Source organism: Myxine glutinosa, unplaced genomic scaffold (assembly GCF_964187855.1).
Source record: "Myxine glutinosa unplaced genomic scaffold, kmMyxGlut1.1 SCAFFOLD_574, whole genome shotgun sequence".
Taxonomy (NCBI): domain Eukaryota; kingdom Metazoa; phylum Chordata; class Myxini; order Myxiniformes; family Myxinidae; genus Myxine; species Myxine glutinosa.
This window is the reverse complement of record NW_027616671.1, coordinates 190,415-215,908: the sequence shown is the minus strand read 5'-3', so window position 1 is coordinate 215,908 and position 25,494 is coordinate 190,415. Positions and strand designations below refer to the sequence as shown.

The window sequence follows — 25,494 nt, the reverse complement described above, 5'->3', positions numbered from 1 at the left end:
TGGTTGATTTGTTTGTGAAGTAAATGTTAGCTCTTTCACGAGCCTCGATTCAGTATACAAAAATAAAAATAAAAAAAGGTCACATTTGTTATGTGAAATATAACAATGTAATTTATAACAATACAATGCAGGTAATGTGGCTCGGTGTGATAAAATTGAGGTTTTTTTTTCAGATGTATTATTCAAGTGGCCACTGAATGTTCAGATATAACAAAGGCAGTTACAGTCATATTTTGTTTATAAATCCCATGATGTAAAGGTTATTTTTATGACATCCACCTTAACCTGCTCATGCATTCCTACAAGTGGGGCTATTTCTATATTCTTCTTTCGAATGCAGCACAAGGCTGCACGGTCGCATCATTGGCTGAGGGCACGGCATTTGCGCTGAGGCAATGCCCTCTGTAGGCTAGGGAAGGAATTTGGATATTGGCCATGATGCCGACAGTTCGCCTACTCTTCATGAAGGACACCATGGGATATTTAACGTCAAAGTACTAATGTCAGCAAATGGGACGCCAAGTTTAACGTCCATTTGTGAGTGGCATACACATTGATGAATCGGCCTGCCTGTGAAACACCGGAATGGCAATTTTTAGCTGGGTCGGCATTCAAACCTAGCTTAGGGGTGAGTGTGCGTACCTCGAGGCCATCTGGCAAGCTGCTCTTTCCAAACAGGCATGACACAATCCACTCAGCGCACACTACCCACAGTACTGACTGCAAACAGTTGCCCACAAGGTGAAAAGTAAAAATATATGTAGATTGTAAAGAGACTTCAAGTTTATCGATTCTAAAATGGGATTTGATCATCTGATTTCCAAAGTGGCATTTTTTTGTAAATCTGTTGATGTAAACTTTATCTTTAACCCAATATTGCATGTGACTAAACTATTTTATCAATATGGGTGGCCCACTAAATGACAGTTTTCTTTTATTTGTAGGTTAATAAGCATCATAGTGATTGGTCTTCTGTCGCTTTAGAAAAAACATTTCATTTTATGAGCATGCAATTGCAACTACAACCTCATTCAGGTCCCTCTGTCTCCACCATCAAGCATGTAACCCACAATGCCACTTCAAATTATTGGTCCCGAGTCATATCAGTGTATTTGATTGGTTGAAAATATCTGACATTTCAGCTTTCATGGAAATTGTTTTGTATAAATTATATGGTTAATGGGGGAACTTTTCTACCTCTGCTTAGATAATCCTCAACCCTAAACTATGGTCTTTTCTATCCAAGTTAGCCCCACCAAAATCCCTCCTTCTTCCTATTTTCCCTCCTTGGAGTTTTCTTCTGTTTCCATTTTGTCCACCCCATGCATGTGTGTTTTGCATCCTGTTTTTGTCTGTTAAGTCCTGATCCGTTCACTGTATAAGCTCTTCCATGAGCCTCGACTATGTATACCCCAAAAAAACCTCTGTTATCCCTCCTCCTACCCCCAAGCCCACCTCCATCCAACTTTCCTGTTTTTTTCTTCAGGAGAGTTTTCTTCTGCATCCATATTGTACACCCCCTGCATTCTCCCCTATCCCTCAATCCTCCTCACACCTTTGTTTTCCAAATGTCCTCCCTTGGCCTCCAATGCTGCTGTTGGTGTTTTCCCCCTCTCTTTACTGTTCCTTTTGTTCTGTTGCGTCCTGCTCTATTCAGCGTTCTAACTCTTCCAGGAGCTTTGACTGTGTATACAAAAAAAAAACTTGGTATATTTTACATTGACAGCACACAGCATACTCACGAGATATGAACAGTATCCATAAGACAAGCACTCAGACAAAAACTAGGCAATACGTCTTCAATGTACAATTGGTGCCAAATTTCTTCTTCATCGGCATTTCACACCTTGTCCCATTTTAGTGAGGAAACGGGGGCTTCATATAGAACATGTCAAATTGGCCCGTCTTTCACGAATTGGCTGCCCAGGTCTAATGTCTGACTGGAGCTGGTTCAGGCAATAATTTGGCATTTGTTCACTCTTCGTAGAAAGGCACTGTGGAATACTTAATATCCACCAGCAACCAACACTCGTCGGTGTCCCCAGCTTAACATCAACAGACCACGTTTTTTGACACAACTCTCTACCTTCATAAAGCCATGAAACAGTCTATAGTAGGATTGACAATCACACGTAGAGAATATATGCTCACAAGGTGCCACCCTGTCACAATGTGATCTTAAATTTGGTCAAGACAAAATGAACAAAAGTGAAGCAATAGTTGATTTAAAAACCATGAATGGCGAAGATGAAAAGATGGTTATTGTTTATCACGGACAGATTTAATTAGTTTTGCTTATCAAAATTAAACTTCGCACTTCCACCGTCAAAGTGCAAAATTTTCAAGAACAATTTATTTTAACTTCCAGGATAAGAATGATAATTCAAAACGAACTTTTAAAAGTTTTAAGTTTTTTTCCGATATAAAGCATACAAAACAGGCCATAGTAGATCTGACATTTAAAGAAATGTCATGAAATAAAAACCAAGACATGATGAAAAATGGCAAAAGTATGACAAAAACAATTTAAAAACTTTTTATATGGTGTCATTCATAAGGTACAATAACCATGTAAACATTTCGTTATAAAAAATTAAAACTTGGAAAAAAAAAAAAGAAGCTTTTTCCAATCAGTATAGCTACATTAATCGTTGAAGCAGGTCAGGCCTATATTCATGATGTCCACACCTGAAAAAGAGCAAATATCTGTTTGATGGCAGCACATTATTCCTATGACAAAGAAACAATAACAGACATTCAAAATACTGATAAAGTAGAAAAATGAAGAGGGTGTGTGTGTGTGTGTGTGTGTGTATGTGTGTGTATGTGTGTGTGTGTGTGTGTGTGTGTGTGTGTGTGTGTGTGTGTGTGTGTGTGTGTGTGTGTGTGTGTGTGTGTGTGCGTGCGTGTACCTTGACCGTGCTGTCTACAGCACCAGAAAATAGACGACCACGAGAAACAGCAAGTGCTGTGACACTACCCTGGTGCGTCAACAATGTCTGAGTGCAGATCATATTGTCGATGCTCCAAACCTGATCAGACACAAGGTAATCACGAGTAGAGTAGAAAATATGCTGCAAAATAACAATTTATATTTCCTTTCATACAAGCATTCTCAAATTGTGGTGTAATCAAAAGTATTCACACGACTCATTTACATCACGTCTTTGACTTGGGACTGGGCAGGGCCTCAGAAGTTACGTTCACACCCATTATAATCGGTCATCTGCTCGAACACCCAGGGCCAAAGCGGGCCAATTTGAGCTGCACATAAATGGCCAGTCGACGTCATCTCGGTGACGTAACCACGTCACTTGACTTGGAGGAGAAAATAGAATGACTGACTGATATTTGAGTCTGTGCAGAAAGTCACTGATATTTGAGTCACAATACACTGAAGCAACGAAAGCAGGAACATATCATTGAAACAGCACAATGGCTGGAGCGGTTCCATCTCAAAAACAAGCATTTATTACAAAGTCTCACTCGATTTTGGTGGCGCAGCTTCTTTTTTCATTGGATCGCCTTATATTCCACCACGACATTCTTGTTTAAGTAAATGTGAAGAAGAGTGGCTGTCATCATCACAAGTTGCCTCACATCCGGTTCAACCATTTTGCTTTCCAATCAAGACAGGTATGTAGCTCTGACGTTACGTCGCACGTAAAAATTGGCGGCCGGGTATTGTGTGAAGACCAAGCGCTGTTTTGTTTCATGATCACCCTCTCGGTTATGCCAGCCGTTCCCAAATGGTCTTCAAGACATGCAAACGAGCTTGGTAATGCATGTTATCCCTAGAGGATGGAGCACATCACTCAATCCAAGACAAAGATATCCAGAAAGTATTTATTGGGCAAAGAAGAGCCAGAAACCTCAAGGGGCCAGAAACCTCAATATTTATTGGGCCAGAAAGTACATATTTGTACCTCAATGCGATACATATATGAACCATACAGCACAGAAAATGAAGAGTCAGGTAGTGACTGAGGTGCAAATACGTTTTTGGGGAACCATCTTTAATCTCAAGCATATAGGACAGAACTGCAGGCCAAAACCTTTTACACAAAGCTTACAGATTTTTGTAAGCGGTTATATATTTTTTCCGTGCACATTTTCATATGATCACGGCTTTAATACCAACTGTTACTGACTTTTAACTGATATATATGGATGTGGGAATCTACTGGGTGACTTACTAGCTTTGCATGTATCAGAAACACAAGAAGCTATTGTATTGGTGCTGTGTCAGTGAGTGAGTGAGTGAGTGAGTGAGTCCGCACTAGATGTCAGATCGATGATAATCTATATACCTCAGCAAACAAAGCTCTGCATTATTCAATGCTTATTTACTTTGGTTCTGCAAACATCATTAAATGAGCTTTTGGCAGATGGCCGCCCTTCAGCAATTATGTTACAAGCTCAACTTTGGTTCTTATATTTTAAAAAATAGCAAAGAATGTATACAAAATGATTTTACTCACCCTAAGTGAGCGGTCATATGAGGCACTGAACACTTTGGTCTGATCAGGTGTTGAGATGACTGCCAGGGCATATACAGTGCCCACATGGCCTGTCAACGTGCGCATTTGTTCTTTTGTCTCGAGGTCCCAAACCTGTACACAGAGAAAAGTGAGTTCACATGTTTCTGCCTTCATGACATCACCAGCAAGGCAGAAACGATCTTTCAAATACAATCGTTTGGGTAAACACAGGATAATTCCAAATATGTGGGGAAAACCTGCCAGGGATCCCAGCAAACGTATATGGCCTGTGAGAGATCCCGGCGAACATGTATGGGGAAGGTGGGGTACCTTCCATCAAGCCAAAATAGCAACGCCTCACGCTGCTCTGCATAAATTATTTCCTGCTTCTCGTGCTTCTGACCAAATGTTATCTTCCCGCCCACATAACCACCAACCTCAATTTTCTTCAAATCAAATGATCAACACGATAATTATAACGCAATACATGATCTTGTCTGAACGTGCCTATCCACCTCTCTTTCACACATTTTCTTTAACATTCATTCATTCATAGTCATTCACACATTTGAAACAAGAAAGAGCAATCAGAGATTGCAAACCCTCGCCAGGATGTATTTTCAGTGGTTTTAAAGGCTTTTGTGTTAAAACAAATATGGTGGCCGAACCACGTGACCGATGACGTCATCATTTTTTTTTTTCCCTAAACTCATTTATTCCTAGATTATGCTCAGGATATTTCATCTTGATCGGATGAAGTTTTGTACTTGTCGATTTTATGATGTCATAATGGAGGCTAACCCCTGCTCTAGCAGGGAAAATGGCCTTAAAATGCCTGTTGTTGTGTGTTGTTGTATAATGGAGGCACCGATGACATCATCATTAACATATTTTATTCCCCATGTTCTTTACAATGAGCCATGTCTCAATTTTTCGATGCAGCGCTTTCAGAGATATCGAGGTGCAAATGTTTTCAGTTTTTCCAAGATGGCGACCGACCCACGTGACCTTTGACGTCATATTTTTCATTAAAAAATTATATAGGTGGAGGTGCACCTGTGGTGGAAATTTCCTGTCAATCAGACCAACGGTTGCAGAGAAAATCATATTTATTCTGTGCGGACAAACAAACAAACAAACAAGCAAACAAATGGACTCAAATGCAAAACCCTCTCCTCAGGCGAGGGTAACTAGAACGGCACTCGGAGTGCATACCTCTGCCAGGCTGAACTGTTTACGTTGTGTATCCCACTGATAGGCCGGATTTGGATCCAGACCTCCAAAATCGAATCGGATTCTCCAATTCTTTTCACCTAACCAACTCATCTACCTAGTTTCATTATAACTCGCCCACAACTTTTTGAGATATCGTGCTATATATAGTTTTTGTTCCTCTCTCTCAATGGTGGAGAATCACTCAAAAAATTATCGGATCCAGATCTTCACCAAAATCGAATCAATTCTTCCTTGTCACACACCCTACCTGACCATCAAATTTCGTCTGAATCCATTCACAACTTTTTGAGATATCCTGCTCACAGACAAACATACAGGGGTGAAACCATAACCCCATCCACCTTTGGTTTGGTGGCAGAGGTTATTACACTATATCCCAAACAAATCCATATCCTAAACAAACCCTAATTATATCATCTGGCAGAAAGCTTGCTATGTGATGAACATTGCATAATGAGGGAAAGGCAGTTAGCCTGTAGATGTTAAAGGATGTACTGTACTGCAGATGTAAAGTTTGTAGTAAGCTTGGGGTTAGTATCAGAAAAGACAAGTATAAACTTGAAGATAAAATTAATGGGGTGTGACATATCTTTTTGAAAAAGGTAAACAAAGCCAACTTCTCCGTGGGTCTCCATAATATCAAATAAAATCTCAATCTGCTTGAGCAAGTCATTTTGGCTGCAGATATACCTACATGAATGAGGTTTTCATATGTCCCACAAACAATATGGTGGCTGGTGCAGCAATAGAGTACACACTGCCTCCAGATGTCTGCAGCACATGAACACATTCCAGAGTTCGAATGTCCCAGATCTAGGGACAAGAATCAGAAAACGTACTGTTGTCAGAAGTACACTTCGTGCAGAGATGTGCAAACAGATGTCAGTTTGGATGCAGTGAAAATAGACAAGTAGTGCTGTGTTTGTTGATAAAGCAAGATACTGTACCATACATACGGTAGTCATATTAAACAAGACGTTTTCTCCTTTCAGTAGTTTAAATTTGATAGGAAAAGAAAGGGGGCGTTGTTTAATAAATAACCGATTATAAATGCAAGGTTCTAAGCTCTTCGATGAGAAATAAGAATGAAGGGTTGTAAAAGCAACATAAAGGAAAATAACATATCAATGGGGATTGAAAGAATAAGTGGGAATTCATAAAATTGTTCTCCATAGGCACACAAAGCACAAAAAAAAAAACTTGATTATTCAAGTTCATAATTGGCAATTTTAGGATTAAAGAAGAAATCTGGAAATTAGCAGAAGTCTGGCATCTCTGAAGGAAGCATGCGGACCTTGTGCCGTTGACCACACCAGGTGACACGACCGTGTAGGCTGCCATATTGGTGATCATGCCGGCCTGAGCAATCAAGCTATAGTTGTTAAAGAATGAAGAATGTGAGTATTGGGATGAAATACCTTGTGTGAGTGAGTAAAGGTATGCTCAAATCACAACTTATCTTTCCAAGAAGAGGTATCTTGAAGAAGACATCATGTGTAGGGATAGATCCTTCATGACGACCCAAAAACATAATGCCTCCAGCGACTTCATCAGGGGAAGCATTAAAAAAAACATCATGTACCCCCTTTCCATCCCATCTGACTCTTTGCCCCTCCCCTCACACTTCCCTCAGTCACTACGCTCACCCGTAATGTGCCCAAATTCATGTAATCTCAAGGGTTGAGAGCGAAGCCTGGATTTTGGAAATTTAACCGGGGTGGAGGGGGTTAATGGAAGATTGTGTGCATCTGGAGTAGATAGGGAGGGTGGACGACTGAAAGGTCAGAGGGAACAATATCGCAGAAAAGGTGCTACAAAACAGAGACCACCGACCTGACTGCGATACGAAAGTAACAGACCTTGTGTTAGGCCTCATCAATGGAGATTCCAATATTTCTGAGAACTTTATATTTCACAGAATCCAGGAGAGACATATGTGGTGCTGGGGTGCCAGCCCATGGCAGAGAGCAGTCATCCTTCGAGCTACAGACAAAGGCTTTGTAAACTGAGAGTAGTCAGTCATATTCAAATCTTTGTAAATGCAATTATACTTGAGATACCACAAAACAATACACTAAATGAAAGCACAATAAAATGACCAAATCAAGGTGTAAATAATCGCATTACCCCGGGCAATTCATCTCAATTATTGGGATGGTTCGCAGCTTTTCCACAAGACGAGCACCTTGCAGGAAGAGGCACAAAGGGAGCATTTAATATCTTGTAAATTATACTGGCAAAGAGACAATGATAAACATGTATGTAAGCACCAGACCCCACCCCACCTGGTACCTTTATGGTTTGGTAGGAACCGCTGTAGAGGTAATTCTGTGAAGCTACCAGTGCACGCACCCAGTGGTTAAGCCCAGTGAGTTCCTGCCTTGTTTTGAGCTCGGTGCCCACGATGTCCCACACCTGCAGCCACAGATATTCCTGTAAATGTGACACCAATCTCCAACTGTACAGAAATGATTAAATATGTTGATAAATACCACTGTGGACAGTCAGATATTAAGGGTTAATGTTATCATGGCTGTCTTCCGATAGAAGGCAATATTCTTCATTAAATAAATGGTAGCAGTTTTGAGCCTATCCGTCCTTCCTCCTCTGTTTTGCGACATACATACAGTCCCTTTTCTTCACTCGCTTTCATGACCATCTTGTGTCCCAACATGGATATATCCTCTCGTACCATACCAATCCCTGGCAGTCCTGGGTGTGGGCAGGTGGATAGAGCTGCTTTTCAGCTTGCTTGTGACCGACTCAGAGCAGGTACAAAAGTCACAAAAAGCAACCTCCTCACTCCCCTTGACCCTGAATATATGGTGTAAATGAGCCCCAAATGAACAGCACTACTTTAATGAGGGAAGAAACTGATAAACTTTGCAATAAAATTAATAATATGTGATTCTCAATTTCTTCTGTACTAGCAAAGGTACCCGGCGTTGCGGTTCCTTCCTTCCACCCATTCCTCATCCCACCCCTTCCCCTTCCTCCGCTCACCCCACCTCCCTCCGGACTCCCACCCTTTCCCCTTCCTTCTTCCTACCCCACCGCCTCCAGTCCCCCACCCTACCCCTTTCCTTCTCCCACCTTTTCCCCTCCCACTCCTTCCCCTACCTCCTCTCACCCCACCCCCTCTGGACTCCCACTCTACCCCTTACCTACCCCCTCCCTGCAGACTCCCACTCCACCCACCCTCCGGACTCCCACACCACCACTTCTCCCCCTCCCCCACCCCCCCCCCACTCCCCCTTCAAAGTCAGTCTATATGTTTATCCTTGCCGCCATGTGAGGATAAACTGAGGTGTGTTCAGTTAACAAATTTCTTGTAGAGCATTCACCAAGTGGCAAGAACTCAAGCTAGCACTCCAATCAAAACCGTTGATAAGGAACGCCTGGCTTGGCAAGCACTAGCTAGCCGCTTGGTAATGGAACACACCCCTGCACATCTCGACAGCGTACACTATACATAAAAACGCTGACAAAAGGACGAATTTTTTTTCATTAAACACTTCAAATATTAGTCATGAGCACTCATGACTATTTTCTTTGTAATGAAAACGTACGTTGTTCCATTTTCAACACGTTTTTGAAATGTACATAAATTCAGACGTGATATTGAGAAAGTGTACGTGTACATTTTAAAGTGTACATGTACATAAGTTCTTTAAAGTGTACTTCCGAGGCGGTAATAAAGGCGCTTCCCCTCCCCTCACGCTTACCTCCTCCCAAACCCGCTCCCCCCTCCAGCTCCTTACAAAACTCCGGACGTCTGCAGGCAGTGTTTATTATGACCAGGCATATCTTAAGTGCCATTTCAGCCATGCAGAGCATAGATGATCAAACACAGCACTTAACTCAATCTTCTCAGGAAACATTCTCCAACCAACGCAGGCAAAAGGTCTAAACCCAGCTCACGCTCCCTTTAGTGGGCGAATAATCCAACGCTTGACGAATACGCTTAGTTACAAGAACCGGTATTTCATTTAAATTAGTTCAGATTTCACTCCAAATTTTGACACTTCTTTAGTCCACGGGATCCGATCCTCAAACCCGAACACAGATTTCAATTATATACTTTAATTAGTCCGTGAGAGTAGATCGTGTTTCCAAGGTAAGGCTTCTTGAACAGGCAAAATCAAAATGGCGGCTAAGACCACTGTGAGGTGAAGTTGGGCTGACACAGGATAAAGCCTTTCATGAGGTAAGCCTCGTCCAAGCTATAAAATCTTCAATAGGGGTGTTTAAATTTAACCAAACACAGTTTTCATTCAGGCACACCCTATTCCCTTACAGTTCCCTAAGTATGCATGCAAAATGTTGGGCCGCTAGGTTTCATAGTTTTGGAGTTATGGAGGACACAGACAAACACACAGATGCATTTTCTCTTTTATTATTATGGATATACACACACACACAAAGATGTTTTGCTTTTCCATAAGGAGGTCCTATAGTTTCAAGTTCTTCTCTTGAAGAAGTTCACATTCAAACTGCAGGGTCTCACTATCTGCCTTTTCTTGGGCAAACCACATTTCAAAGTTGGCCTCCAAAGCCCACCGCTGACTGGCAATCCTCCCTTGTACAAAGTCCTTCCTTGGCACACCTGAAAGCCCTGAACTTCTATCCACCTACCTACCTGCTCTCCCCTCTAGATTGGCACCCCTGTCTCATACCCAGCTCAGTTTGATGCTCTGGAAACTAAGGCCTTCAAGATCATTGAAATCTCCCACGATTAAGCTGAGTCTATCACTTTGCCTTCGCCGACAAGTCAGTGGTCTCTCTGTCTTCTTCCATCTCCTTTCTGGTCTTGCAACCTTTGCCCTCTTTGTGCTCTGTCCCCCAAGTCTCTGCAGGACACACATAGTCCACCAGCAAACACCTTCTAGTAAAACTCCCAAAATGCAGTATTACTACCAACCTATACTCATTTGTTGCTCTTTTTTCGTGCCTGTGGAACCAACTTCCACACTCTTCAATCTCATTCCTCCCTCCAGGTCTTCACAACAACTGTTCACCACCATCTCAGATCATTCCTTATCCAAAATCATGATCTTTTCTACACCCGTCAAACCACCACCATCACCTCCCCCCCCCCCAAAAAAATTGCTTTAGTATCCAACTTGTCCACCCATTGTGTTCTCCACTAACCCTCATCATTACCCGCATCCCTTGTTTGTCCATGTCCGTCCACATTTGCCCCTCGGTCCTGATGTTGGGTTTCCCCCTTTTCCCTCAGCTTTTCCTTTTGTTATGTTGCGTCCTGATCCGTTCTTTGTTCTAGCTCTTCCACGAGCCTTGACTCTGCCTTTAGCAAAAAAAAGTTATAATGTAAAGAAGTCTACTACCTTGATGGCTTTGAGCGAACCCATAAAGAGGGTGTTGGAAGAAGAGACGAGGGTGCACACTGGGTTGTCATGGGCTCGAATAGTGTTAACTTTGTGCAATGTCTGGATGTCCCAAACCTGTACAAATTCACATGGTTAACAATAAAAAGCAATCATAATAGGAATAGCAACAAAGACTTTCAAAAAATGCCACCATTGACAAAAAATGAAGTCACAAGAAAAAGACCTTTAAATTATTAGCAAAGCAGTCAGCAGTTTTTAAACATCCATGCAAGTCATGATAAAGAGGCTTCATGAGTGTAGAGCTGAAACAGCGGTTCAACACATACTCTTTGGGCTGGCACGAGGATAGACTAGAAGTACGCACACTCACCTCTGAGCTGTCTATCCTGGGTTAAAATCTCGTCCAAGCTATAAACTGTCATCCTGGTGTTTCACAGGCAGGGCGAGGCATCAATGCGTGTGCCGTCCCTCGGATGGGCGACAAACTTGGTGTCCTGTCCACTAGCTTTAGTTCGTGGATGTTAAACATCCCATGATGCCCTTCATAAAGAGTAGGCGAGCTATTGCCGGCACCCTGAACAAATTACAAATTCCTGCTCTAACCTACAGGGGGCACTGTATTAGTGGCACAGCAATGCCCCAAGCAAATGATGCAACCCAGCAGCCATGTGCTGCATATGAAAGGTAAGAATGGACTCCTTATTTCCATATGTCTGGAGACCGCATACTGTTTTTGAACATAGATTTGCTGGCTTCCACTCAATCCATCAACTGTGGTAAAAGGCATTATGAATACAAAATTATAATGGCATTCTGGACTACCTGCACTGCTGCAGTTGTACCTCAAGACACTGCTTTCATTAGAGACTGGTTTGAGAATACAAGTCTTTAACCCAAACAAGCCACTGTGAGGTGTGATGAAGTGTCGATTTGCCAAAGACAAAGGGATTCACTGCAAATAATTGTAGAGAGAGAGAGAGAGAAAGAGAAAGAAAGAAAGAAGGAGAGAAAGAAGGAGAGAAAGAAGGAGGTGTTCAGATTAAGGAAAATCTGTATACTGAATTAGACTGGGAAAAAGATTGACAGATGCCGTTCAACACAAGGAAATGTAAGGTGCTGGGGTTGGGTAAGAATGATGAAAATAGAGACTACATAATGCTAGGGGGAGTTTGGGGGCGTGCCACACAGGAGAAGGATCTGGGGGTGGTAATAGATTTGGGGGTGGGGGGGGAGGAGTAAGCAAACAGGACAGTGCCAGGCAGATAATTGGTAAAGCAAACAGGGTTTTTGGTTGCATTCATAGGGATAAATAAGAAATAAAAAGAGATAGTGTTTATAACTCTGTACAGGAATTTAGGAAGGACATAATTGTAATACAGAAGGTGCAACATGTAGTAACTAGATTGATCCTGGGCCTAACTAGACTGAGGTATGAGGAGCGGCTGAAAGAGACAGGACTTTTTGCATCAGAAACGAGGAGATTGTGAGGGATCTAATGGTGATGCTTAAGATAATGATGGGTATCGACAAAATAAGTGCAGAATAATTTTTCAGCAGAATGGACACTGAAAAGACAAGGGGGCACAGTTTAAGGGTAAAGAAGAGGAGAGTTAGGATCTTAGTAAGGCAGGGGTGTTTCACTCAGAGTGGTGAATTCATGAAATGTTCTCCCAGCAAGGGTATTGGCAGTTGATGGTGAGTCATAAGTCCCAGGACACGGTTTTAGCTACTTCCATAAGATTTGTTTAAACCATGTATTTATTTATACCTTTTCTTTTTTCAGATAATGCAAATAATATATTAAACCAAGATAGCAGACACCACTCCATTTACAGTGGAAGAGAGGCTGGTAGCAGAGGTGTGGTACCACAAGAGGAGAAACACAAACAAGACGATGAAACAGGTGCAAGAAGACTTTGAGGAGCGTTTTGGGAAACCAGCACTGTCAAAATCAAATCTTCATCTTTGGGAAAAAACGTATTTCAGACAGGAAGTGTACTCGACAGCAAGCACAGCGGACGACCAAAAAGTAATGATTTGGGAATTCAAAACTTTAAAACATTCGTTCTCAGATCTTCATTAAAATCATTACAGAAATGTTCTGCAGAGTTGAGTGTTTCATATTCATCATTACGTTGTACAATTTAAGAAAACCTTCACATGGACAGGGAACAACTGTCATTTGTGATTTGTCAGATGCAGATCCTGATAACAGGTTGACAGCTTCTGTGACCACCACACAGTCCGGACCTGGCCACCTGTGACAATCCTCAGTTGGGGTAAGTCAAAACTAAAGTTGCAGAACACCGCATGCCATCTGTAGATGAGCTGAAACTGCATTCAGGAAGCATTCGGCACAATAACACATGGCATTTTGCGTCAGTTTTCACACCACACGTGGAGAAAAATTATGTTATGCCGTGACAATGGCGGACGTCATACGGATGCACTCGATGTCTAAGGAGGTATTGTAATTATTGTATTACTGTAATGTTATTATTACTCCTGTTAATATTGTTGCGGACATGAGGACTGTATTTTTTTGATTGTGTGTATTATTATTATTGTTATTATTATTCTGCGCCTCCTGCCTCCGGAGCTGTGTAAAGGTCAAAGGGCGTCCCATAATTAGTCCATAGAGCACCCACACCACAGCTAATCATAGAATACCCCTGTTCGATAGCTTATATCTTATTATGTGTTTTAGGGTAAGGCTGTGTCTCCCATTAATTGAAATACTCCATTGCACCAGTGAAAGAGATAGATTCCCTTCATTCCCACTCCCAAAACTTCATTCCCACTCCCAAAACTTCCATTCCCACTCCCAAAACCTCCATTCCCCCTTTCGTCGATTGGAAACTACCTCCGCTCCAACAATTGCCGCCATTGACCACGAGGCAGGGTTGGAGAAGAAAGGCGTGTCTCCACCTCGTCATAGCCCCACTCGACCAACCATGAGCCAGGGGTTTGGCTAGAGAGGGCGGAGGAAAGAAACATCGAGGAGGTTCGCGAAGGTTGAGGGGTGGGGCCTATATAACCCACGGCAGGGCATTTCCAAAAGGAGACAAGGGAGATGAGCTTTGACGATAGAGAGACGAGAAGAGGTCCAGGGTTGAACTGCAGCTCGAGCCACCTAAACTGCACTCACTGCAGCTCGAGCCACCGAAAGTGCACTTGCTGCAGCTCGAGCCACTGAAACTGCATTTGCTGCAGCTGGAGCCACCGAAACTGCAGCCACAGCAGCGTGAGGCCTGGACGGCAGTTTGGAGCAGGGCCGCGAAGGAGCGGCGGCTGCCCACGAGCCGATCAGCTGCAGAACTAGTTGGACCTCCCTATCCCGCCAGCCACCCACCTGCCATCCCTAACACCATCCCCGTGTAAGTGTGCTCGTAGTCTGTCTTTTGTCTTGTCCCTGGGTAGTAACAATAAGTCTGTATAAGCTAGTATTTTCACTGTGTCACCTGCGTCTCATGTGCTTGTAAATAAACGTGACTGCTGTCTTTTTGCTTATGTGTGTGAATAGTAAATAAATTTAGTAGTATTTCCAAACCTTTCTTTGCCTTCGTTTTCCTCTTTGCATTTGGTCGCTTTAGAGTTTTCCCGATTGAATAGCGGTAGCGCGATCCGGCCAAAGTTTGGGGCAAATCGGGTATTAGTCGGGGAATAACTGTTCGGTCGCGGTAATACCAACCGCTCGGTAAATAACATCTTTAACCGCGTCCGCAACAATTGGTGTCGGGGAGTGAGATACGGACCCGAAGCGCGCTTAACGCGCTCAAAATTACAAGCTGCTGGAAATTTGTGTTGTTTTACAAAAACCCGAATTTTGAAATCGCGCCATGGCTGGTCAAGGCGATCGGATGCCGGTGGGTGAGCTAGAGGAGGGGTTAGGAGTAACCCAGGATCAGAGGGACGAAGTAGAGGAGAACATTGGCAATGTGGTTGAGGGAGTATCAGACGCACAAAATGGCGTCCTCGCGCACGAGGTTTCGGGCGCGCAAAATGGCGCCTTGGCGCACGCGGTTACAGCGGCACCAAATCTGGCGGCGCCCGTGACCGTAGCAGCACCGGTGAATTGGGACCTCTTTATGATACAAATAAGGGCGCTCATGGTCCAGACAAGTGAAGACCTGAGGAAGGACTTGGTGAACCGGATGGATGCTCAGGGTGAGCGGATAAGGGACGAAGCGAGGGCTAATAGTGAGCAAATAAGGGACGAAGCGAGGGCTCAGAGTGAGCAATTGGGGGTAATGAGGGACGAAGCGAGGGGTACCGGTGAGGGATTAGAAAAAAAATTTGAGGGGTTAGACAATGGGATAAAAGAGGTAAAGAGTGGGTTAACGGGGGTGGAAAATAAAATGGCTGCCCAGGAGAATCAGTTAGAGGGGGTGAAAAATGGGTTAATGGGGTTAGAAAATAGGATGGAAGACAAATTGTGGGAGATAGGGGAGCAATCCGCCCGAGAAATCGAACAAATGGGGAACCAGATAGAGGAGGTGAAAATCGGGTTAGAAAGTAAATTGGATGCTCAGAGGGATGAATTGGGACAGATGAGGGTAGCATCTACAAAAGAGAGGGAGGAGATGAAAGAGGAGATACGACGAGGTGTAAGTGAGGAGGTCTCGGGGGTACGCGAGGAGGTAAAGCGAGGTGAAAAGCGTATAGAGAAAGAGGTGAGGAATAATACGGCAAAGTTACAAGGGGGCATAGAGGACCTGACGGAGGAGGTGGAACAGCTGACGGAGGGACAGACGGAGTTAGTGGAGCAGGTTCAAAGGAACACTGCGGTACTAGGAGGGTTAAAAGCGACACAAAAAGAAATTAAAAATGACTTGATAGCGACGCAGAGGCAATGTCAGATGGTACGTGAGGGACTGACAATGAGGTTGGACGAGGTGACAGAGGTAATGGAGACAAAGGACCGGCAGGTGAGGATGCACATAGAGACGGTCACGGTAGCCTTAGAGGACGAACTTGAGGAGACGCACCGGGAAATAAAAGAGGTGAAGCAAAAGTTAAAGGAGGTGTTAGAGGGGGTGAGTGAAATTAAGAAGAGACGGCCAGAAACTAAGAGAGAAATAAAGGAGGAGGTAATGGAATATGTACAAGGTCGGTGCTCAACTCATGATGTGCTGCTCACTAACCAAATAAAGAGTTTGCAGGTGGCAGAAGAGGTGCGACGAAGAGGTGCCAAGGTGAGTGGCGATATAATCGGAAATGTACATGATGTGAGGGGAGCTTCAGTCGGCTTGGGGGTTGTTGTGGACCCGGGTGTTCGTGAGAGGCCGTTGGTGAAGTGTGCGACAGGTCTGGTGTGAGAAAGAGGAGGTGTGCGAGAATGTCCGACCATGGGGTGTGTGAGGAAAAAGCGCGCCAAGGAGTGAGTGTGCTGTCAAGAGTGAGTCGGTCGTAGCGCGTGTGCGAGGGGGCACATGGAACCGCGGTGTGGTGAGGGTTACGGAGGAAGTAACGGGAGAGTGTGCGCAAGAGGATGCGCGAGAAAGGTGTGTAACGGACAGGTGCATGAGGAAAGAGTGCGCTGTCAAGAGTAAGGGTGAGTGCGCTGTCAAGAATGGAGGTGAAAGTAGTGAGAGTGACACGGAGCGTGAGTTGGTTGTGACAGGTGAGCGAGGATGTACACCTGGAATGGAAGGATGCACACCTGGAATGGTAGAGCGTGTGTGGGAATGCACACTTGAGTTGGTCGTGAGGCACGTGGTTGGGTGTGCGAGTGAGAGCACACCTGTGATTGTCACAGAGGAGGTGACCGAGGAAGGGGCGCGAAGAGGTGTGTTGGTGAGGTGTGCGAGCGACGAATGTGTGCCAAGGTGTTCGGTGGTCAGGTGTGTGACCACGTCTGTGAGCGGAATGAGTGTACCTGGGTGTGTTGGAGAAGGTGCAATGACGAGGAGCATGGGAACAGCTGGGTGTATGAGCAAGAAAGGGGTAGCGTATGCGTGTAAGCATGCAGGTGAGGCATCGACGGTAACCGGGTTAGCGGTTAGAACGACATTTAGCCGAATCGGGCCCTCGGTGCGCGTCGGGCAGTTTCGCGTGCCGCGAGGACCAGCGGGGATCCGAGCCACGGCGGGTTCGAAAGGACCGCCGTACGCGATCCACGCTGGGCCTCGCTTGGAACGGCCGCGTCCGTGCTCCACTAGGCGGAGCGGGCAGCCCGATAGGAAGGGTCGTCATGGCGACCACTTTTTATTGAGACGTTCTGGCAGGTCGAGATCGGGCAATTGGATGGCTCCGCGCCGAGGTGGTGCGTGGGATCTCGGCACGGGTAAGCCCCGGTCCCTGCCCCGAGTGCCGGACGCATCCAGCCGCCGGCACCAAAGAACCCGCGTTCATTGCTCGGCTGTACGAAGCCGGGCTGTAGACGTGAATTGGCGCACCGAGAGGATCTAATAAGTAGACGGGTGATGAGGTTAGTGTTTTGGACCCAAAATTAGAAAAAGGCGAAATTTGATGATTGGTACGGTGATTGGCAGATGATTAGCAAATTTATGATTTGTTGGATTTGGACGAGCAAATTTGATAGTGGGACCTCCCCGATGTGGTGGGATGGCAACTCTGTCATCCCTCACACCACGTGGGGGGCAAAGGAGCACTAGCTTATGGGGTGTATGGCAGTGAAAACTAGCCCGGGTGGGTTAGGATATTGTGTGTAGGGCCCTAGAAGATGACATTAGGTAACGTTAAGATTAGTTAGTGACTGATACCTGTAGTGGGGACGCAGGTAGTTTAGTGTGGATGATAATGACGTGGGAGCGCAATAGTTTAAAGGGGTGACTGGGAAGCGCAAGTTTCAGAGGGGAGTAGTTTGATGAGATGATGCCGTGTGTTTGAGGATTGAACAGGTGTGATTGAACAGGTGTGATTGCACAGGTGTGCAACTGAACAGGTGTGTGGAGCAGTGTATGAGTGATGGTGATAGTGTATTGTGCTGACCGAATGGTCCAGGAAGAGGAGGAGGGTGCAGGTGGCACCAGGTGTGAGTGCACAGGTGTGCACCAACATGTGTATGGAATAAATGGTTGTGTGGAATACATGGAGTGTGGGATATATGGCGGATTGGAATGGATGGTCGTGGAGTGAGTATGGTGGAAACAATGGAGTGGAGTGGATGGTGCGAAGGTGTGAATGGGGGAAGGATGGACCCCCATCACGAATACCCGGGGCGGGTAGTGTAAGTGTTAGGTAGAGGGTACAGGTAAATTGTGGTTGGATATTGGCATCTGTGGTGCGAGGTGAAAGAATGATATTTGGATGGGTGCATTAGTGTTGTGGAAATGGCTGGGCGTGTAGCCTGTTCGTGTGTGTAGTTGGTTTGGGCACTCCACCACTGTGAGGATGTCGGCCAGGTGAGGCCGCAGGTGGGCTCTGGGAGCCGGTAGTTGTGGATGGGGCCCGAGGATCCGGAGGACGGACCCGGGTAGCCCAGTGCCAGAGGGCACCAGGGGGTGACAGAGCCAGGAGGGGCCTTCCCCAATTAGATAGGTTAGGTAAGGAGCAGGTAAGCTCGGGTGGCAACTACAGTGGTGGAGGTGGGTAGACCTGCTGGGAGAGCTACACGTCACAGCCCAGAAATTGTGCAAGGGCACCGGGAGATGAATCGGGGGAGTGAGACCCCAAATTGAGAAGCACCACAGTTTGGTCAATGGGAATTGGTTTTTAGAACCCATAGTGTAAGTGGCCAATGGATTGGCAGGGAAAGACCCCGGGTAGTGTAAAGTGTGTTAAAGTCATTTAGAGGATAGTTAGGATGAAGGATCTCCTCGCACCATCTGCATCCACTCACCTGAGGTGACAGGTACTCCACACCATGCCATGTTTAATTATTTATGATGCAAATGTTTTGGATTGCGAGACGCATCATGACGTGGGTGTGACATTGTGCTTTGATGTTGCATCTCTTCCTCCTTATGAGGATTGATGATGAATTGATGATGGCAAATTTTGGATAGTGGGGGAGTGAAGACGAATTTGGTATAAGGGAAATAAGGGGAAGACGTGACGGTAGCGACGGATTGGTAATGTGTAGATTTTGTACATATGGGGTAAGGGCAAGGGTAGTGTAGGTGACGGGGGGGGTGACGTACGGTAGGGACGAGCTTTCTCACTTCGCCCTCCGTACGCATTTCGCCTTGCATTGCCTTATTGATGTGTACCCTTGTGACCTTACCCCTCGCTCATTTGTCTCTTTTGTCTCCCACATGACCTGTGCGCCATTGGGCGCCGAGGGGAGCGTGCGTGAGTCCTCCATTGTGCGCCCGGAATTCCCAGAACCAGCTGTCTGCATCGATGCACCACATTATGGACCACATGTCGGTGGCCGAGCACCACTTATGGACCCCATGGGTTGGGGCATGGCCCCTCTGCTGGAACCGGCCATGAGGGCCCGAAATCTTGCTGGCGGACCTTGGCCACAGGGCAGCGATGCCCCACAGGTGAACCACACGTAGTCGGCCCTGTGGGCCATAAATAAAATAAATAAAAATGACACATTGGGTGCATTTTTCAGTTCGAATAGGCCGCCAGTAAGAAAAGCAAAGAAAATGACAACAACTGGAAGAGATAATAATAGCCAGCAGAGGGAGCCGAAGAGCAAGAGACCACCTGCAGGGTTAGGGGTTGTTGATTTATTTTTATTATTGAACATGCATTGAACACTGATGAACTGTGGTGACTGCACCGATTGGTGCTTGAGGGTGTTTTGGTGCGTTTTTGGGTGCTTTCATGGTGCATTGATGCAGAGCAGACTGTCTCCCCCCCAGAAAGAACAATTACAGGTCCTGGGTTAGTTTTGTAAATAAAAGCAGAGTCGTTGTAAATAATGCTCCCCACCGTCAGTGTGTAGTTTGAAGACCATTCCGCAATTCGGTTAACTGTGGGCGTAAGTCTGTTAGGCAGGGTGCAATGGAGCAGCGGGACACATTTATTTATGTTTTAAAAACTGTCGCCCTCAGGGTCAGGTTAAAAGTAGAGGGAACTACACCTACGTGTCACACTAAATAAAAGTTGTAACAGACAAAAAACAGACAGACAAACAGACAGAACCACAAACACAACCGACCAATATACTTGAAAAATCTTCAATTTTGCAAATAACAAACAGACAAACAGAATAACAAACGCAACCGACCAATATTCTTGAAAAATCTTCGATTTTGCAAGTAACAAACAGATAGACAGAATAACAAATGCAACTGACCAATATACTTGAAAAATCTTCGATTTTGCAAGTACTAAGTAACAGAGGACACACGATTATTCACATGGACTTTGTGGCCACTCTGAAGTATCTTCACTATGACCTGGCCATGCGAGATAGCATCAAAATATATATATACAGTCACGTGAAAAAGTAAGTACACCCCATGTAAAGTTTTGACTTTTTCAACATATTTCAACATACAGCTATTTGATCTTCATTTCAACAATATTGATAGATAAAGGTGATATAATACAACAAACATCATGAAACATTTACATTTTGTAGTCCATTGTATAATTTATATAAACATAAATGCAAATTTCACATGTGGAAAAAGTAAGTACACCCCATGAAATGTTTTTTAAATCTTTTTAACATGTGGACATATCAATATTTGATCTTCATTTAAACAGTAACTATAGATAAGTTATAGATAAGACCAGGTATAGGACCAGGACCAGGACAAGGTAATGGTATAGACTATAGATAAGACCAGGAACCCTGGTGTTGGGCTAGCGGCTAGGGTGCCGGCTTAGGATCCTAGGATCCTGGGTTCGAATCCCGGTCGATCGCTGAATTAACGCCAGGGGGGTTGACTCAGCCTGTCATCCTTCTGAGGTCGGCTAATAGAGTACCAGTTCACTGGTAATTCCCTGTTTGTCGTAAAAGGCGACAAAAAGGGGTTGGCGGCAGGAAGGGCATCCGGCCGTAAAACATTGCTTCAAAAAGGGGACCGAAAAACAACAACAACCACGGTCCCCGAAAAAGGCCAACCCCCGCTTTGCAGGGAAAAATGGCCTCTAAAAGGTGGGGTTTTTTTTTTAAATAGATAAAGGTGATATAATTGAACAAAAAACAATGTAAAATTGACTTTGCAATAATTTATTCCACAAAATATTGTTGCACAGCAAGCATAATTGCATGCACAGCTCGTTTCAAATCCTCCCACAACATATTGATGGGATTTAGATCCGGGCTCTGACTTGGCCATTCCAGAACCCTCCATTTCTTTCTTTTCAGCCATTCCTTGGTGGATTTACTGGTATGTTTAGGGTCATTGTCATGTTGCAAGGTCCACCTTCGGTTGAGCTTCAACTTTCTGACAGATGGCCTCACATTATCCTCAAGCACCCTCTAGTACAGTGGTACAATGAAGATTACATAGTGGATTCTATGATGGTGAGCTGCCCAGGCCCTGATGCAGCAAAGCTGCCCCAAACCATAACATTTCCACCACCATGCTTTACAGTTGGTATCAAGTTCTTGTGGTCAAATGCTGTCTTTGGTTTTCGCCAAACATGTCTTTTGGTACTGTGGCCAAATAGCTCTACCTTTGACTCATCTGTCCAGAGCACATTGTTCCAGAAGTGCTGGTCTTTGCCTAGGTGTTCATTGCCAAACTTTAGTCTTGCCCTGATGTTCTTTCTGGACAGCAAAGGTTTCCTCCTGGCACACCTCCCATGTAGATCAAATTTGTGCAGCCTCTTTCTAATGGTAGACTCGTGCACTTTGACATCAACAGTGGCAAAAGCTACCTGTAGGTCCCGTGATGACATTCTGGGGTTCTTAGAGACTTCTTTCAGCATCTTGCGGTCTGCTCTCGGGCTGAACTTGCTGGGGCGGCCTGGCCTGAACAAGTTGGCAGTTGTATGGAATCATCTACAATTGTAGATGTTCTTCCGGACAGTCGAATGATTGATTTCAAATTATTTGGAGATCTTTTTAAATCCCTTCCCAGACTCGTAGGCATCTATAACCTTCTTTCTGAAGGCCTCAGAGAGCTCTTTTGATCTAGGCATGGTGATGTCGCACACTTCAACAACAAAGAGCAAACCAAACTAAATGACTGAGGTTTAAATAACACAGGTTCCTCCAAGATTCTCTCCAGCGATGTTCTAATCATTTGCACCTGAGCTGGTGTACCTATTCTAATTTTAGGTATTTGAAGTAGTGATAAATGTAGGGGTGTACTTACTTTTTCCACATGCGAAATTTGCATTTATGTTTATTTAAATTATACAATGGACTACAAAATGTAAATGTTTCATGATATTTGTTATATTATATCACCTTTATCTGTCAATATTGTTGAAATGAAGATCAAATAGCTGTATGTTGAAATATGTTGAAAAAGTCAAAACTTTATATGGGGTGTACTTACTTTTTCACGTGACTGTATTATGTATGTATATATATATATATATATATATATATATCCAAATATATGTGCAGTTCTCCAGCTTTCAATGAGCGCAAGTAATGACGTCACTGCCATGTACATACGCTCTGCCTGTCAAGCTCTCAAGAGAACCCTCTGACAGAGCAGAATTTCGATCTTAGTTCAGATACTGTCATAAGTGTATGTAAAACTCACAGTTACCGACCTGGTTTCGCCCTTTTTGGGGCTCATCAGGGCAACGCAGTGAGTACTGCATACACTTATGACTCTGAAAACCTTTCGGTTATATACCAGTCACTTTGCGATTTCATACCATGAGTGGTGAACCGCCATTAAGGTATCCCATCCAGCTATGCTGTACCTTAATGGGAGCGATAAGTGCCATCTGCCACATGGCACATTACCTCTGGTATCCACTCATTATATGGAATCCCCTGGATGCAGCCGGGAGCAAACCAATCCAAATATATGTGCAGTTCTCCAGCTTTCAATGAGCGCAAGTAATGACGTCACTGCCATGTACATACGCTCTGCCTGTCAAGCTCTCAAGAGAACCCTCTGACAGAGCAGAATTTCGATCTTAGTTCAGATACTGTCAACGCAGTACTCACTGCGTTGCCCTGATGAGCCCCAAAAAGGGCGAAACCAGGTCGGTAACTGTGAGTTTTACATACACTTATGACAGTATATATATAATAAATATATCTGATGAGCAAAGTGATGTTTTGACAATGTCCTCTTCCCTGCCACCTTCTAGATCAAACAAACTGTTGCGAGAGTCAGATCAACACCTGCGTGACATCGAAAAGATCTTGCAGAATGATAAGCGCTATCTCGTGCTTGATTGCGTTCCTGAAGAGCGTCGCAAGATGGTCGTGTCATATGTCGAGGACCTCGATCGCAGAGGGCCGCCACCACCTCCTACTGCCTCTGAGCCAGCCCGCCGTTCTAACACGTAGCAGCTTCTAGTCCTTGTCCTCTTGCTAACCAACTTTTTATCTCTTCCCAATCTTTCTTTCTCTTTCTTCTTTTGGTGGTCATGGGGAAGAGTACCTCATTTGGCAGTGAATTGATTCTGCACTTGCTGTTCTGATTTTGTTTCCAGAGTGGCCGTTATCCTCGACATTTGGCAGTGAACGCTTCATATTTTCTCCGTTGCCTTTGTATTCGCTTGCAATGCTCTGAAGCCCATTAGGGGTCAGAAAGCATGTTAGAAATATGTTAGAGGCCCGCATGGTGAGTGCAAACTGTTTCTTGAGACGTGCATTTGCATCACCTGTATAAAATGGTGGGGTGTGCTGGGATGGGAGCCTTCGACTGTAATGCCCGTCGAGATTCTTTGCTGACCATTTTATTTTCTTAGATTGATGTGCACTTGCAGAATGGATCTGTATTTTGGTCTGCTGTGCCTGCTGCCATGAATGTTGCAGAATAAAGCAGTTTTAGTTGCCGTTTTCTAAGAGGGAGCCATATTTGTGGATCATTTTGCTTCACGGCTGATCGAAAGGGCGTACCAGTTAAGGCCAGTTGAGCCAGGGCCAGTTAAGTGCTGGTGCAACATGGATTCCGCATTTAAACACAAACTTGTACTTGAAGCCAAATCTGTCACAGCCAATCTGTTTCATTTGATTTGGGCATGAAGTTTAATTTGGAGTTGCTCAAAAGCTGTTGTTTGAAAACAAATTCATCCTCATTCTTGTCATTGTTGTTGTTGTCCTCTGACCATGATAATTGGTAAAATAGCTTTATGCTCCTTGTTAGGCACCGAGAGTAAATGCTTTCAATAAATATCCACTGCTTTTAAAGCAGATGGCACATCCACAATCTGACGATGGTGTGGGTGCCAAGTTAGTGCGTTATCTTGTGTCGTTTTGAATTCCTCTTTGGCTTCCTTTGAAGATTGTAAATTTGACTTGAATATAGCTTTTGAGGGGAGTAGTTCTGGGGGAATCTTGGGAATGGAAAATGTGCTGTTTATAATGTGATAGAGAAGTAATAACCACACGCAGGCATGGGTAGTTGCTGTGGATTAGGGAAACCATTTTTTCTGTTGAAATAAATTCATTTTGATTTTTCAGTGTTCCAATGCACGTTCTGTTTTGTTTCTTTACAATAGTTTTTTTTTGGGGGGGTGGGAGGGGGTTATTATTATTTTTAAAAGGTACTGATTTTATTGTTTGATCATGTGCGCTATTTATTTTGGCAGAAAACAGGAGGCTGCAGATCGGTTGTTTTAATCTGGTGACGTTGCTAATGCAGTGTACGACGTCTATTGTTTTTGGTGCATTGGGTTTGTCAACCTGACCAGATAGATCGAGTGTTTTCCTTCAATCGCTCGGCAGGAAAGCCATGGCAAGCCTCCCATCACGGGTTCCGATTCAAAATGGCCACATTGCATAGACTTCAGGAGCTAATGGGGGAGTCAGTTAAATGGCAGGAATCTGGTGTGGAATCAGCCGTTTGAGGAGGACACTACTTTGAAAGTTTGGAGAGAAATGGCATTTGCGTGTTTGTGCTCCTGTGTCACCTTTTGACTTGTGATGTGGGGAGTCCAGGTTCAAATCCTACATGCCATATTTGTCTGTCCATTGTCTATGAATGTCTTTGTAATTCACTTGAAAGTGCACTGATGTATATTAATGTCTGCGTCCTGAATGTGCTTTTATGTACGTACAAGCTCCTCTTTGAGCCTTCGATCAATGAATAAGGTATTAAGATAAGTTTGATCCACAGACTGATAAAAATGGTCTTAGATCAGGGAATATATAAGTATTTACAGGATGACTCCAAAAAAGTGGGCCCTGGGATAACTTTAATATTATCCAATTAATATTATCCAGAAAACAAGATTTTCAGGTCATACAACTCACTGATATTTAAGGTAGCACTGCAAATTCCACTTGTCCACAAAGAAATTTGACAATTTTACAATTAAATTACTGGTTACGTCGATGTTTAATATGCTCTAAATGGGCACCATTGCACTCAATGCAGAGGGCCACATGTCGAGCAAAGTTCTTGATGATT

General features: G+C 44.2%; 2 long non-coding RNA genes across 3 annotated transcripts; one reads left to right on the top strand and one right to left on the bottom strand.

Annotated features, from left to right (window-relative positions):
• Positions 1–2,520: 2,520 nt before the first annotated feature.
• LOC144889017 (uncharacterized) lies at positions 2,521–4,456 on the bottom strand. The gene is made up of 2 exons (XR_013621531.1): positions 2,913–4,456; positions 2,521–2,688 (listed from the first exon to the last, which is right to left on the bottom strand). It is a non-coding gene; the product is annotated as an uncharacterized LOC144889017 (long non-coding RNA).
• Positions 4,457–11,999: 7,543 nt separating this feature from the next.
• Positions 12,000–24,549, top strand: LOC144889016 (uncharacterized). Of its 2 annotated transcripts, none has more exons than XR_013621529.1 (2): positions 12,000–13,347; positions 23,225–24,549. It is a non-coding gene; the product is annotated as an uncharacterized LOC144889016 (long non-coding RNA). The 2 variants fall into 2 exon arrangements; XR_013621530.1 differs by lacking the exon at positions 12,000–13,347 and adding an exon at positions 16,701–19,521.
• Positions 24,550–25,494: the final 945 nt, after the last annotated feature.